General features: G+C 46.0%; 1 pseudogene; it reads left to right on the forward strand.

The window, feature by feature from the left end:
• The first annotated feature begins 8,217 nt into the window (after nt 1-8,217).
• LOC132404313 (uncharacterized) lies at nt 8,218-11,653 on the forward strand (annotated as a pseudogene).
• The last annotated feature ends 2,354 nt before the right edge of the window (nt 11,654-14,007 follow it).

The following is a 14,007-nucleotide window of genomic DNA, read 5'->3' on the forward strand; positions in this document are numbered from 1 at the left end:
TGATCTCACAGCTGGTGTTGTAAAGCATTATGCTAACCACTTGTCTGTCGTGCCATGCTACAAAATGCTTTGCGGTATTCATTAGTAGCTGGATAGAGTCTATGTTCGAACAGTTTAATTATGTCCACAGTTAGAATGAGAATGACATGAGAGAGTGCATGTGTAGTGATATGATGTAGAGAGAGAACCGACATTCTGACTGATGGAGAAATGGGCTTATAGATAATACTCAGGTTCAGAATCTTTTTATCTGTATCCAATCCAGGTTGTGCCTGTGTGAGAGGGAACAGAATGAGGTGGATATGTGAGCCTGGCAGGGAACTCTGACTTAAACCTAACAATTGCTGCTTGAAGTGAATGGAGGGGTGTTTAATATTTTCTATGATGTTCAGAAGATCAATACTACACTATCATAGTGGACAAGGCAGCATTGTCTCGAGATGCTAAGCATTCCTCTGATCTGCATTAGGTTTTCACACCAAATATGCCTTCCTTGGTTTCAGTGTCATGGATCGCATCCATTAGAGAGCCATTGCTCCACACAAGCCAGCGTTTGTTTGCCAATATCTGTGAAATTACAGACAGCCCAGAGATTAAACAGAGAGTTGCAGTCGCTGAATATATCGCATGCCCCCACACAACTTCCTCATTGAGGGAAAGGCGGAAGGTGGGTATCATTTCCAGATGCACCAGGAAGCAACATGGAGACAGGGTGATTTGTTCAACAGTGGCAGATAAAGCCATGGAAACCAGAACAAACAGCGGCCTTATAATCCTGATAGATCGAATTACAGCTGCCTGGACTACCAAGGTCGTACTGCTTCCCGCACAATATGACTCTCGGGACCAAAACTTTCCTCGTGTCGTGGCCAAGACAATGGTGCGATGGAAGAGATGTCCTAAGGTCCTGTGGCAGAGGCAGGTTAGGAAGCCTAGGAAAGGGATAGCAGGATCAATTCTGACTTACCCACTGAGTTCAGGGTGCCACAGTAGTGTAGCAGTTGCGGTGTCGGAGTTCAGAGTTCAACTCCGCCATCCTCTGTAAGGAGTTTGTACGCTCCTTCTCACGTGGGTTTCTTCCGGGTGCTCCGGTTTCCTCCAAAGATGTACCGATTAGTAGGTCAACTGGTCATTGTAAATTGTCCTGTCAGGGTTAAGTAGATGGTTGTTGGGCTAGAAGAGCCTGTTCTTCGTGTATGTAAATAAATAAGAAAACAGAGGAGGAAGTGTATTATTCTGGCTGAAGTCTGTGACAGAGATCAGTGCTGGAACCTCTGTTGCTTGTGATAATGAACTTCCATGAAATTGCTGGTGAGTGGATCAGTAAATTTGCGAAGATTGGTGAAGCTGTGCACAGTGCAGAGGGCTACCAAAGAATACATCGGGATATAGATCGGTTACTGATACGGACAGAGAAACGGCTGGTAGAGTTTACTGCGATCTGAACAAGTGTGGGGTGTTGCACTTGGATAGGTCAAATGTAAGCGTGTACAGCTAATCACAGGATTATTAACAGCATTGATGTGGGATCCTGGGGTCCAAGCCCATAACTCCCTAAATGTGGTCACACATGTGGATAGAGTGGAAAGGAAGGTGTGCGGGACCCTTGTCTTCATTGGTCAGGACGTTGTGTGTAACAGAGAGAAAGAATCGGACAGAGACAGGGAGAGAGGGGGAGTCAGAGAGGGAGAGACAGAGAAAGATACAGACAGAATGAGAAAGATAGGGAGAGAGAGAGAGAAGACGATTCTACAGAAAAATGACCATAAACTGCAGAAAGAGCTGTCCACATCGCCGTGACCAGGCACCTGTTACTCCTGACCCCTCCTCAGTGTGGCCCTGCATTCTGTTATGCCGCACACACTGTATCATTCCACATACCTCTGCCAACAGAGACTGCAAAGGTCTGGATTTTGAAATTTACCATTCCCACCAGAAACATTGTTATGATTGTTCAACAAGACTTAAGCTTTTAAATCTGCCTATCACTGTTCCTGTGGCTTAAGAGCCTCTTTGAGGGCCCACAAAGGACACAGGCAGTGAGAATAGCCGTGGTGATTAACTCAGTCTGACAATGTCGGTGGGATGCAATGGTTTTCTATAAACCACTGTGACAGGAGGTGGAAATTCAATTTGTGGCAGATATAATTTGCACTTGAAGTTCCTTGTCAAGTTGTGGTTCTTAGCAAATTACGAAGATCAGCCCAATTAATCTAAGCCTATGCTTAGAACAGCCAGCAAATCTTTCAGTGTTACAGGCAAGCTGTGATAGTATTTGACAGATTCTTTAGGTAATGTTTCAGCTATTAATTACAGTTTGATTAATACTTGTCTCTTTTCTCTAACCGTTTCCTGCAAACCAGTACTTAGCGCAAGGCCACAGACTCTCTCAGGTTTCATTTGATGAATTCCTTTCACAGAATTAGCATTGCCATTGACTTAAACATGATCTTGAAGAAATGAATGTGTCCAAGTTTAATTTTATAACCATAAAGGCCAAGTAAAGTAATGCACTGATGCCAGAGAAGACTATTCAAAGCTTCTTCTCAATGAACAGAAAATGAAGCTGATCCCAGAACAACACTGCATCAATACCTTGATCTTGCAAGAATGTCTTTCACTATAGATATTCTAAAGTTCGGTACCATCCATTCTTACTTAATTGTAAAACTCATGCTGACAAATAAACTGCAAAACCATTGCAAAATGTAACTGGAAACACAGCTAGGGTTAGTAAAGGCAGGTGGTGTGCACATGGAACGAGCTGGCCACATATACAATACCTGAAAGAAAGGTCAGGGTTAGGGTTTAGGAGGACTTCAGCCAAATGCAGGCCATTGACCATAAGACATCTGGTCCATCAAATCTGTTCTGCCATGAAATCATGGCTGAATTATTATCCCTCTCAATCCCTTTCTCTTGCCTTCTCTCCGCAGGGTTATACTACCCTGAGGCCACTCTCTTGTAGGCATTCACAATAAAGAATAAAAGAATACAAAATGGCTTATGAAAAGCTATAAATAACTATAAAAACTGACAAACAAACAATGTGCAAAAAAAGACAAACAGTGTAATTAATCAAGAAGTAAATAGATAATGGGCTGAGTGCGGGGCAGTGGGACTAGGTGAGAGTAAGCGTTCGGCACGGACTAGCAGGGCCAAAATGGCCTGTTTCCGTGCTGTAACTGTTATATGGTGATAATACTGAGAGCATGAGTTGGAACTGAGTCTATAGGTTGTGGAATCAGTTCAGACACGAGGTGAGTGAAGTTATCCATGCCGGTTCAGGAGCCTGATGGACGTAGGGTAATAGCTGCTCCTGAACCTGATGGTGTGAGACCTTCGATACGCTTACAGGACGAGAGGATTCTATCCAGCGTGCCGAGAACTGTGATCTACCAGAGGAACTCCCGGGTGCCAACCGTCAGCCTTGCACATTGTTCCTCGCCACACTCCCCCCTGCCCCCACCACCCTGCGAGCAGCGGCCAGGACACAGGCAACTCCCTCACGCCAGTCATCACTTTCACCCTTTTAACTCCGACCCAAGGAATTTCAGCAGGATGAGAAGAAAAACACGGCCTAATTGTGGGAACAAGAACAGGTCTTTACATAACGACACCACTCACAGGCGAGCAACACATTGGGCTGTACAGGAACAGGCCCTTCAGCCCATCGTGATTGTTCTGAACACAGTGCCAAATTAAACTAATCTTTTCTGCTTGCACGCGATCTGGTTTGGGTGCCTTCCGCCCAATAGGAGAGGGGAGAAGAGAGAATGTCTGGGATGGGTTGTGTCTTCGATTGTGCTGAGGCGGTGGGAAGAGTAGACAGAGTCCATGGAGGGGAGGCTGGTTTCTGTGATGCACTGTGTTGTGTTCACAACTCTCTGCAGTTCCTTGTGGTCATGAGCAGATCAGCTGTCGTACCAAACCGTGATCCATCTGGATGGGGTGTATTGATAAAGAGTTGATGGGGAAATGTCAAATTCCTTTAGCCTCCTGAGATTGTTTACGTACAAGGTGCATTGAGGTCCTGGGTAATGAATTGATCTGTATGAACGGTATGCCAATAGTTGATGACTTTTCTTATTGTAGCATCTACATGGTTGGACCACAACAGGTGATGTCCTGGGGAAATAAATCAAAAAGGCTTAAGTCACACTTTCCTGCCCTGTCTGAGCGTAAAATGTGGGCAGTTCCAGAGAATTCAAGATTCAAGATTTAATGTAATTTCCAGTACACAAGTGTAAAAGAGAACAAAATAATTGTACTCCAGACCCAATGCAGCACAAAGATAAGGAACACCATAATAACAGTTTAAATAAACACAATACATATAATACATTAGATAGGTTATATACATAGATTGATTTAATGTCCATAAAGTGACGCTAGGCACAGGAGTGTCTGTACATAAGGTGACTCTGACAGGACATGATAAAGTAATGGTGGTTGAAGGTGTTGATCAGCCTTACTGCTTGTTGTTGTTGTTCTTTTCCATGCCGTGTGGTGCATCGGGCAGCAACCTTGCTGTTTCTTTAGCATTTTTGTCTGTTTTCACGAGGCCAAGTTGCTGGTGTGATGCACAACCCAGCACGGATAGAAAGCGTGCAAGGAGCAGGCCAGATTTGAACATGGGACCACTCGCCTCAAAGTCCACTGTGGATGCCGGCTGGCATAGCCTTACTGTTTGGGGAAAGTAAGTTATTTATTTATTTTATTTAGGGATACAGTACAAAATAGCCAATTTTGGCCTTTGGAGCCATGCTGCCCAGCAATGCCAGACAACCCTGATTTAACCTGAGCCTAATCACAGGACTATTTACAATGACCAGCTAACCTACCTAGTACACCTTTGGACTGTGGGGGGAAACCGGAGGACCTTGAGAAAATCCTTGCATTCCATGGGGAGGACTCACAGAGACTCCTTACAGAGGACCCCAGGAGTGAACTCTGAACTCTGACACCCCGAGCTTTAGTAGCATCAGTCTAACCACTGAGCTACCGTGGAACCCAGGCTAATGGTCCTGGCATGGATGCTACTAGTCTCCTCCCTGACGGGAGTGGGACAAATAGTCCACAAACAGGGTGGGTGGGATCCTTCATGGTGTTACTGACCCTCTCCCGGCATCTTTCACCATATACTGTGTGTCCTTGACGATGGGTAGGCTGGAGACGGTGATACATCAGGTACTTTTGACTATCATCCGAGACAGAAGCTAAACTAACCTGGAGAGACCGAGTGCAGCCTCCAGCCAGTCAGTGAGGAGTCAGTCCAGTGACTGGGTGGGGGCCAAACCCATTTTCCAGTGGAGATGTAATTATCCAAAAGCCAGCCCCCTACCAGCTTACCTATTTCATCACTATTACCTTGCTAACTTGTTAATTCACAGACTTTATGAGCTAATAGTTCTTTCTACATACAGACAATAGAGCCTCATACAGAACCATTAAACGCCCTTAACTTTGAATTATACAGTCTCATTTCTAGGCACCAGTGATTTAGAAATATGACTTATAATTATGTGTTACTGACCTTTTAAGCATATGGCATGATGTTTATGAGCATGGCTTTAGCACTGTACAAAAGTCACTACTCGAGATTTCATGCATCTTACTTCTAATTTTAACATAAAATGAAAATCAATATTGATTATTTTTGTAAATTCATTGTCATTTTGAAATTGGGATTAAACATGCATTTAAAAAATGTTTATGATAAACTAAATGAAAGAATTGAGATACAGTAAGTTTTATTTGTTGCATATCATGAAATGTTTCGTTTTTGCTTCAAATTAGCGAGGATGGGCACGTGTTGCTATGCCTCCGGAACCTACATTGCATGTCCACAACTTACTAAACTCTACATATTTGAAATGTGGGAGGAAACCAGAGCACCCATCTCACTGGGAGAACACGCAAGCTCCTCACAGGCTGCGGTGGGAATTGAACTCTAAGTTCCCGAATGCACTTTACTCTAAAAGTGCACTAAAGTTTCTTTAGTGCTTTGTGGGATTCAGCATTATTGAGAATAAATTTACCCTGCATGCTTATATCCAAAGCCCAGGAGCTTGGCAATTACTGAAGCTCTGCTAATGTGCGTATGGAAAACATATTTACCGAGGGTGATTATTTGCGGAAAAATAAATATAAAATGTTGGTTTCTTTTATGTAAAGGGCCATAACTGGATACCGATGTGAATTTGAACTAATTGGTTACTTTAGCTCAAGATGAGGAAAACAAGGCTATTAAAACTCACTAGCAGACACAAAGGGACCAGGGACTGGGTTAGAATCAAGGCCAGGCTCATTGGAATTGAAATCTGTTCTTTCCGTCTATTTTCTAATCTTCAGGCAGAGTCCCTCATATTCATACGTACTGGTAACACATACGAAACGCTGGAGAAACTCAGCATCTATGGAAATGAATAAACAGTCCCAATGAAGGGTCTTGGCCTAAAGCATCGACTGCTTATTCCTCTCCATAGATGCTGCCTAACTTGCTAAGTTCCTCCTGCATTGTTGTGTGTGTCACCAGTATGCATTACTCTGGATTTTCAGCATCTGCAGATTAACTTGAGTTTACACATATTAGTAATTTGCTAAGACAGGCTAGAACCTATGTATTTATATTTACTGTACATTTTATTATTATTGTGATCCAGAGTAATGGTAACTTTATTCTCCTTTACACTTGTGTACTGAGAATGACACTAAACAATCTAGAACAGGACTCAAGATGGTGGAGGAACTCAATAGACCAGCTACATCTGTGGAGGGAAATAAACAGTGGATGTTATATGTCAAGGCCATTCATTTGAACTGAAAAATAGAGGGTAGATACTTAGTATTCCCTGTCCCCCAGTGCTCTGCTTCTCCATCCTACCTCCCCACATTGAGTCCATGCTCCACCATCCTCCCCTTCATCTGCAGCCCTTTCTCACTCCACCTCTCACCTCCCAGTTGCTGAAACTTTCCCACTCCTTCCTTCATCTGACTATTCACCCCTCCTTACCTGGGTCCACCTATCACCTCTCAGCCTTTATCACTATTCTCTCTCCTCTCCTCCATCTGCCAGATCTTCTCCAACCTTTTTACAACAACAGTCTCCCCTCTATCTTCCAGTCCAGATGACTGGAAGTGTCAACTGTCCATTTCTATCCACAGATGCTGCCTGACCCACAGATTTCCTCCTACATCTCACTAGGGACAAGGTGCCCCTACATCTCCTACATCTCACTAGGGACAAGGTGCCCCTACATCTCCTACACCTCACTAGGGACAAGGTGCCCCTAGATCTACTGAAAGACTTCTGATTCAGACTTTCCACAACAATTGAAGGTGACACCTGACTACTCCAACACACAATATGACGGAGGAACTCAGCAGGTCAGGCAGCATCTATGAAGAGGAATAAACATTCGAGATTTTGAGTTGGGACCCTTCATCAGGACTGGCCAACAGTTTCTAATTGTTCTTACCAGGATGGAAGTTGGTGTGACACTACTATTGATGTCATTAGGTGCTTGGTTGACGCTGCGCGGTTACCCGGTCCAACGCTCCGTTGGCAGCAAGCTCTTCCAGAAGGAACTGCGTTGGTGATCTCCCTGGATAAAATTGGTTTTCTTGCACTTTCACTCCATAACGAGATCCGGTTGCTCGGCTAAAATTCCGTGCTGACACCTGGTTGTACGTTGCTCTGGCCAGGGTGGGTTTGCAGCGTGGAATGAGTTCCTCTCCCAGTGTGCTGTGACAGAGCAGGTTGCCTCAGCTTTGTTTTCTTGCAGAATTACACACATGCTCTGTTGACTGTGTGAAAATGTATTTAATATTTAAAGGTTAGGCATAATATTATTTTTGGCAGCTGACTTATTATTTGAAGGAAAGTGAATTAAGTCACTCTCACTGGTAAAATGTCACAATTAGTATCCTGTCCTGGTAATTACTAGCGTGAATGTAAAGGAATTTAGAACTTGCTGGAATTATTAGTCCTAACATTTGGTGCTAGTCAAAGTCTTTCCTCTTTGAATCATGGAAATATCTAGTCTCTAACGTATGTTTTAGCTGAATGAGTTTTCCAGAAGATGGACACTGAACAGTTCGGAAAGAGGATATCTCCAACTAATTATACCGGAACGTAAGAATTACAACCCTTCAGCCCTTCAGGCCCTGTTCTACCAGTTGATGAGATCCACACTGGCCGTTTCCTTTAGCCCTATGTTCTTGCTGTGGAAGCATTTTGATGAAGATGTCAACCAAATTCTGGAGGTGACAGCGAAGGGAGGGGTCGATAGGAAGCTACAAGCCGCGACAACAATCATTGTCAGTGTCACAGCTGAACGGTTCGGAGAAGAGGAGAAGAAAGGCTCCAGAACACCCTACTCAAAGAACCAAAGAGCGTTGAGGATCCACAACTTCAGACAGGAGATGAAAGCGCTAAAGTCCCAGTACAAGGAGGCAGGAGGAGAGGAGCACATCGGTTTGGCCCAGCTGACGTGCATACGATGAAGGAAGATCTCCGTTGGGCAGAGTGGCATTGGAGACGGCATCGTGAAAGGGCCCAGAAACGTGCTGCCTTTATCACCAACCCCCGTCAAGTTCACCAAGGAGTTGCTGGGGAGAAGCGCAGTGGGAAATTGGCCTGTTCGCAGGAAGACATAGACCAACATCTGAAGAAGATATACAGTGATCCTGAACGAGAACAGGAGTTGGGAGAGTGCAACATCCTAACAGAACCCCCTGATCCGGAAGTGCAGTTTGACATGTCAGAGCTGCAGCTAAAGGAAGTCAGAGAGGTCGTCCGCAAAGCAAGGGCAAGCTCGGCTCCAGGACCAAGCAGCACCTTGTACAAAGTGTACAAGAACTGCCCCAAGCTCCTGCTGCATCTGTGGAAGATCCTGTGAGTCTTCAGGAGAAGGGGGAAGGTCCCAGAACAGTGGAGAGTGGCTGAAGGGGTATGGATCCCGAAGGAGGAAAACGCCACCCAGATAGACCAGCTCCACATCATCTCCTTGCTGTGTGTCAAGGCCAAGATCTTCCTCAGTTTGCTTCCAATCGGCTGTACACTTACCTAGCAAACAACACCTATATCGATACATCAGTCCAGAAGGGGGGCATTGCAGGGCTGTCTGGAGCACACCGGTGTGGTGACACAGCTCATCAGGGAGGCCAGAGAGAACAAGGGCAACCTGTCAGTGTTGTGGTTTGACCTGGCAAATGCATATGGCTCCATTCTGCACAAGTTGGTGCAGCTCACACTGACCAGACGTCAGTGTGGTCAGAGACCTTATTGCTGATTACTTTTACTTTTACTTTACTCTATTGTCACCAAACAATTGATACTAGAGCATAAATCTTCACAACAATACTTGATTCTGTGCTTCACGCTCCCTGGAGTACAAATCGAAGTAAATATAATAAAAATTTAAATTATAAATCATAATTAGAAAATAGAAAAGGGAAGGTAAGGTAGTGCAAGTCAGGTGCGAGATTTTTCGAACATACGGCCCAGATCCGGGTTGGGATCCGTTCAGCAGTCTTATCACAGTTGGAAAGAAGCTGTTCCCAAATCTGTCCGTACGAATCTTCATGCTCCTGAACCTTCTCCCGGAGGGAAGAGGGACAAGAAGTGTGTTGGTTGGGTGGGTCGTGTCCTTGATTATCCTGACAGCACTGCTCCAACAGCGTGCGGTGTAACGTGAGTCCAAGGATGAAAGATTGGTTTGTGTGATGTACTGGGCTGTGTTCACGATCTTCTGCAGCTTCTTCCAGTCTTGGACAGGACAACTTCCATACCAGGCTGGGATACAGCCTGCTTTCAATGCTTAGAAGAATGCTTTCAACGATGCACCTGTAAAATTATTATAACAGCAACTTCAGGATGAGGGTCTCTTCAGGAACAATTACATCAAGCTGGTACAAGGTGGAGATCGGCATCATCACAGGGTGCACTATCTTAGTGACACTGTTCTCCCCAGCCATGAACATGCTCACTAAGTCTGCTTAACCAGAGTGTGAAGGGCCTAGAATGAATTCCGCTCAACAGCAGCCACCCATCTGGGCACTCATTGATGACCTCACAGGCACCACAGAATCAGTCACCGGCTGCCGGTGGATTCTGCAGGGGCTCGAAAAGCTGGTGGAGTGGGCCCGGATGAGTTTCAAACCTGCCAAATCAAGATCAATGGTGCTGAGGAAAGGGAAGGTGGAGAACAAATTCCAGTTCAGCATCGCAGGTTCAGCCATCCCAACCATCACAGAAAAGCCAGTCAAGAGTTCAGGTAAGGTTTTTGACAGCTCTCTAAGGGACACGGCATCCATTCAGGCGATCTGCACCGAGTTGGATGGCTGGCTGAAATCTGTGGACAAGTCCGGCCTACCTGGGAAGTTCAAAGCCTGGGTGGATCAGCATGGCATTCTTCCCAGAATCCTGCGGCCCCTCCTCGTCTGTGCAGTTCCGATCTCGACGGTCGAAACCTCAGAGAGGAGGGTCTGTAAGCCCCTCAGGAGATGGCTGGGGCTGCCAGCATCGCCCTCTATGGACACCACAACAAACTGCAACTGCCCTTCAAATCCCTGGAGGAGGAATTCAAGGTAGCAAGAGCCGGAGAAGTGGTACAGTACAGGGACTCAAGTGACCCGAAGGTGGCTAGAACGGGGATCCAAGTGAGGACTGGCAGGAAGAGGAGGAAAGGCTGTGTCACACGAGGCCGAGCTGGGCTAGGCTCCTTTCCAACTCCCCAAATGGACACCATCAGAGGGAAGGAAAGGTGCCATCTAGTTCAGGAGGAGGTGAGAGCAGCAGTGGAGGAGAGGAGAACCTGCAAGGCGGTGGGAATGAAGCAACAGGGAGCTTGGACAAGATGGGAGAATGCGGTGGAGAGGAAAGTGACCTGGGCTGAGTTTTGGAAAGCTGAACCACATCACATCCAATTTCTCATCCAGGCAGTGTATGGTGTGCTTTCAAGCCCATTAAACCTGCACACATGGGGCAAAGAAGAGTCATCAGCGTGCCCAATGTGTTCCAAACGAGGAACCCTGGAGCACATACTCAGCAGCTGCACAAGGGCATTTGGTGAGGGACGGTACCGATGGTGGCATGATCAGGTCCTGAAGACCATCGCTGAAGCCATCAGCGCAGGAGCTGAGTGGGCGAAGCGGTCCTGACCCTCCAAGCAGGCTATTGCCTTTGTCAGAGCTGGGGAGTAGCCAATACCCACCAAAAGAACATCTGCAGGCATCCTGACCTCTGCAAGGGACTGGCAGCTGTTGGTGGACCTCGAACGGCAGCTGAAATTCCCCAACCATATTGCAGCCACCACCCTGCGACCAGACATTGTCCTTGTGTCTGAGTCTACGAAGCAGGTGGTGATGCTGGAGCTGACGGTCCCATGGGAAGATCACTTTGAAAGGAAGCTCTCCAAGTACACAAGGACTGGTCAGAAACTGTCGGCAGGCTGGATGGAGAGCGAGGTGTCTCCCGGTGGAGGTTGGATGTAGGGGATTCGCAGCCCGTTCCTTAGCCAGAGCCTACAGCAATTTGGGCATCGAGGGAGGGAGGAAGAGGAGAGCCATCCACAGTACCACCGATGCGGCAGAGAGGGCCTCAAGATGGCTGTGGCTCAAAAGAGGGGAGCCATGGAGCCAGAAGTAGCGAGCCATCTGGACACAAGCTGGGGTCTGATCAGCCCCGGCTGGGTCACCTGGAGAAGGGTGTATGATGTTGAAAGACCCGATGATTCCAGGAACATCACTGATGATGTGTCCAGAGGCATCAGTAGATAGATGTATGTACACAGCTCGCTCCAACTCTATATCTTTGATCACCTTAAGATCCTGTGATAGAAACTCCAGCCAGGAGAAAAATCACATCTGAATCTATCCTATTAACATAGAGCATAGAGCATTTTAACACTGTGCAGGCCCTTCAGCCCACTGTATTTTGCCAACTCTTTAAGATCAATCTAATCCTTCTGTGACAAGAGTCCTTGAGGAGGACAGCTTGGGTCCAAATGACTGGAGTATCCAAGACTGGGATCAAAACACAGTCTCAACCGGGGTCAAGAAACTGAGCACAAAGCAAACGCTAGACAAAATCGCTGGTAGGCTTAAGATTGAGCACTGAACCTATGATCAGGAGTTCCTTAAATACTCGATTCGTGGCACTCAAAATGTGATTATTAATCAACAAAGACGTCCTATGCCCTCAAGGCTTCTGTACCAGCGACCGGTACTCCAGAGGGTTAGAGCATTAAACCTCGGAAGCTGGCACGGTTGGGAGCATCTTGTAACACCTTCTCTCTGACATAGCCTTCTATTTTTCTATCATCCTTGTGCCAATCAAAGAGTCTCTTAAACATCCCTAATAAACCTCTACCAACATCTGTGGCAGTGCATTCCAAGTACCTACCACTCTCTGTTAAAAACCCACCTCTGACATCCCCCCTATACTTTTCTCCAATCACCTTAAAACATTTCCTCTTGTATTAGCCACCATCACCCTTGGAAAAAGGCACATTGAGTTTTCAGTGCTTTAATGAGATCAATTCATTCGAGACCTTTCATTCTTTCAAAATCCAGGCCCAGTCTGTTTATTGTCTCTGCCCATTCAAAGAATAATTTACGTGAAGGCGTACTTACACTTAACTCCCACTCCTACAAGTACGTTCTTCATCAGTGAGACCAGACCAGTGTGCAATATTCCAGATGTGTTCTTAGCAAAGCTCCATATAACTCCCATTATAGGAAGTATGTTGAGGCTTTGGAGAGGGTGCAGAAGAGGTTTCCCAGGATGCTGCCTGAAGTAGAGGGGCCATCCTACAAGCAGAGTTTGGACAAACTCAGGTTGTTTTCTGTGGAGTGCTGGAGGCTGAGGGGAGGTTGATAAGATTACCAGAGGCATAGATAGTGAGACAGACAATAACCTTTTCCCAGGATTGAAATGTCTAAAGCCAGAGGCAACGTATATAAGGTGAGAGGAAATAATTTCAAAGAAGGTGCGAGAAGCAAGTTTTTTTACACAGAGAGTAGTGGGTGTCTGGAATGCACTGCCTGGGGTGGTGATAGAGGCAGATACATTTGGGGCTTTAAAGAGATGTTTTAGATAGGCACATGAATGTGAGGAAAATGGAAGGATATGGACACTGTGTAGGTAGACGGGATTAGTTTAGTTGACCATTTGATTACTAATTGAATTGGCTTGGTTCAACATCCTGGGCCTATGGGCCTGTTGCTGTGCTGTCCCATTCTTGCAGCCCTTCATTCCTGTCACAACGTATCGACATGTCACCAGATAAAACAAATCTAATTCTGATTTTTTTCTGTCAAATTTAAACACTGCACATGTGTCTATAGTACATGCACTCACTGTGTTTCTGCCCTTGAAGCCCACGCTGTGGGAGTGTCGGGGTGTGGTAACATAGCAGTTAGCTTAAGATTATTACAGCAATTCCCACTGCTGTCTATAAGGAGCTGCACAATTCCTCCAGGCTCCTGCGGTCCTCTCCCACTTTCCAAAGATGTATAGGTTAGTTAGTTGTGGGTGCGCTATGCTGGTGTCACAATGTGCTCTCGGAGGACTGGACCCAAGTATGAAGGAACGGCAATTTTCTCTGTCACCAGCGTCGCTGGCATCGACTCAACCCAGGGGTTGCGGATGGCAGGCTCACGACTCAACCCTACAATGGAAGGCGGCAGGTCCCCAATGAAGACATGGAAACAAGAGATTAGACACGGGAATTCCAACAGAGCCTTGGAGGAGCGACTGAGCAACACCACAAGACTATTCATTCTCTCTCAACACAATGACCCCGCTGAGTCACTAAACAAGAGTCCGCTTTAGATAACCATAGAATGTGGTAAACCCATACCAGTCACAATTAACCTGACAAGATTAAACCAAAAGTACAAGGGCCTAACTGCACTGGTTAAGAAAAGGATTAGTAGATATAGGTGCTCAAGAATCTTGGAAGCTCAGCACTCTACGGCAAGCCACAGAGGCCACATGGC

The sequence above is a fragment of the Hypanus sabinus genome, chromosome 13 (assembly GCF_030144855.1).
Source record: "Hypanus sabinus isolate sHypSab1 chromosome 13, sHypSab1.hap1, whole genome shotgun sequence".
Taxonomy (NCBI): Eukaryota; Metazoa; Chordata; class Chondrichthyes; order Myliobatiformes; family Dasyatidae; genus Hypanus; species Hypanus sabinus.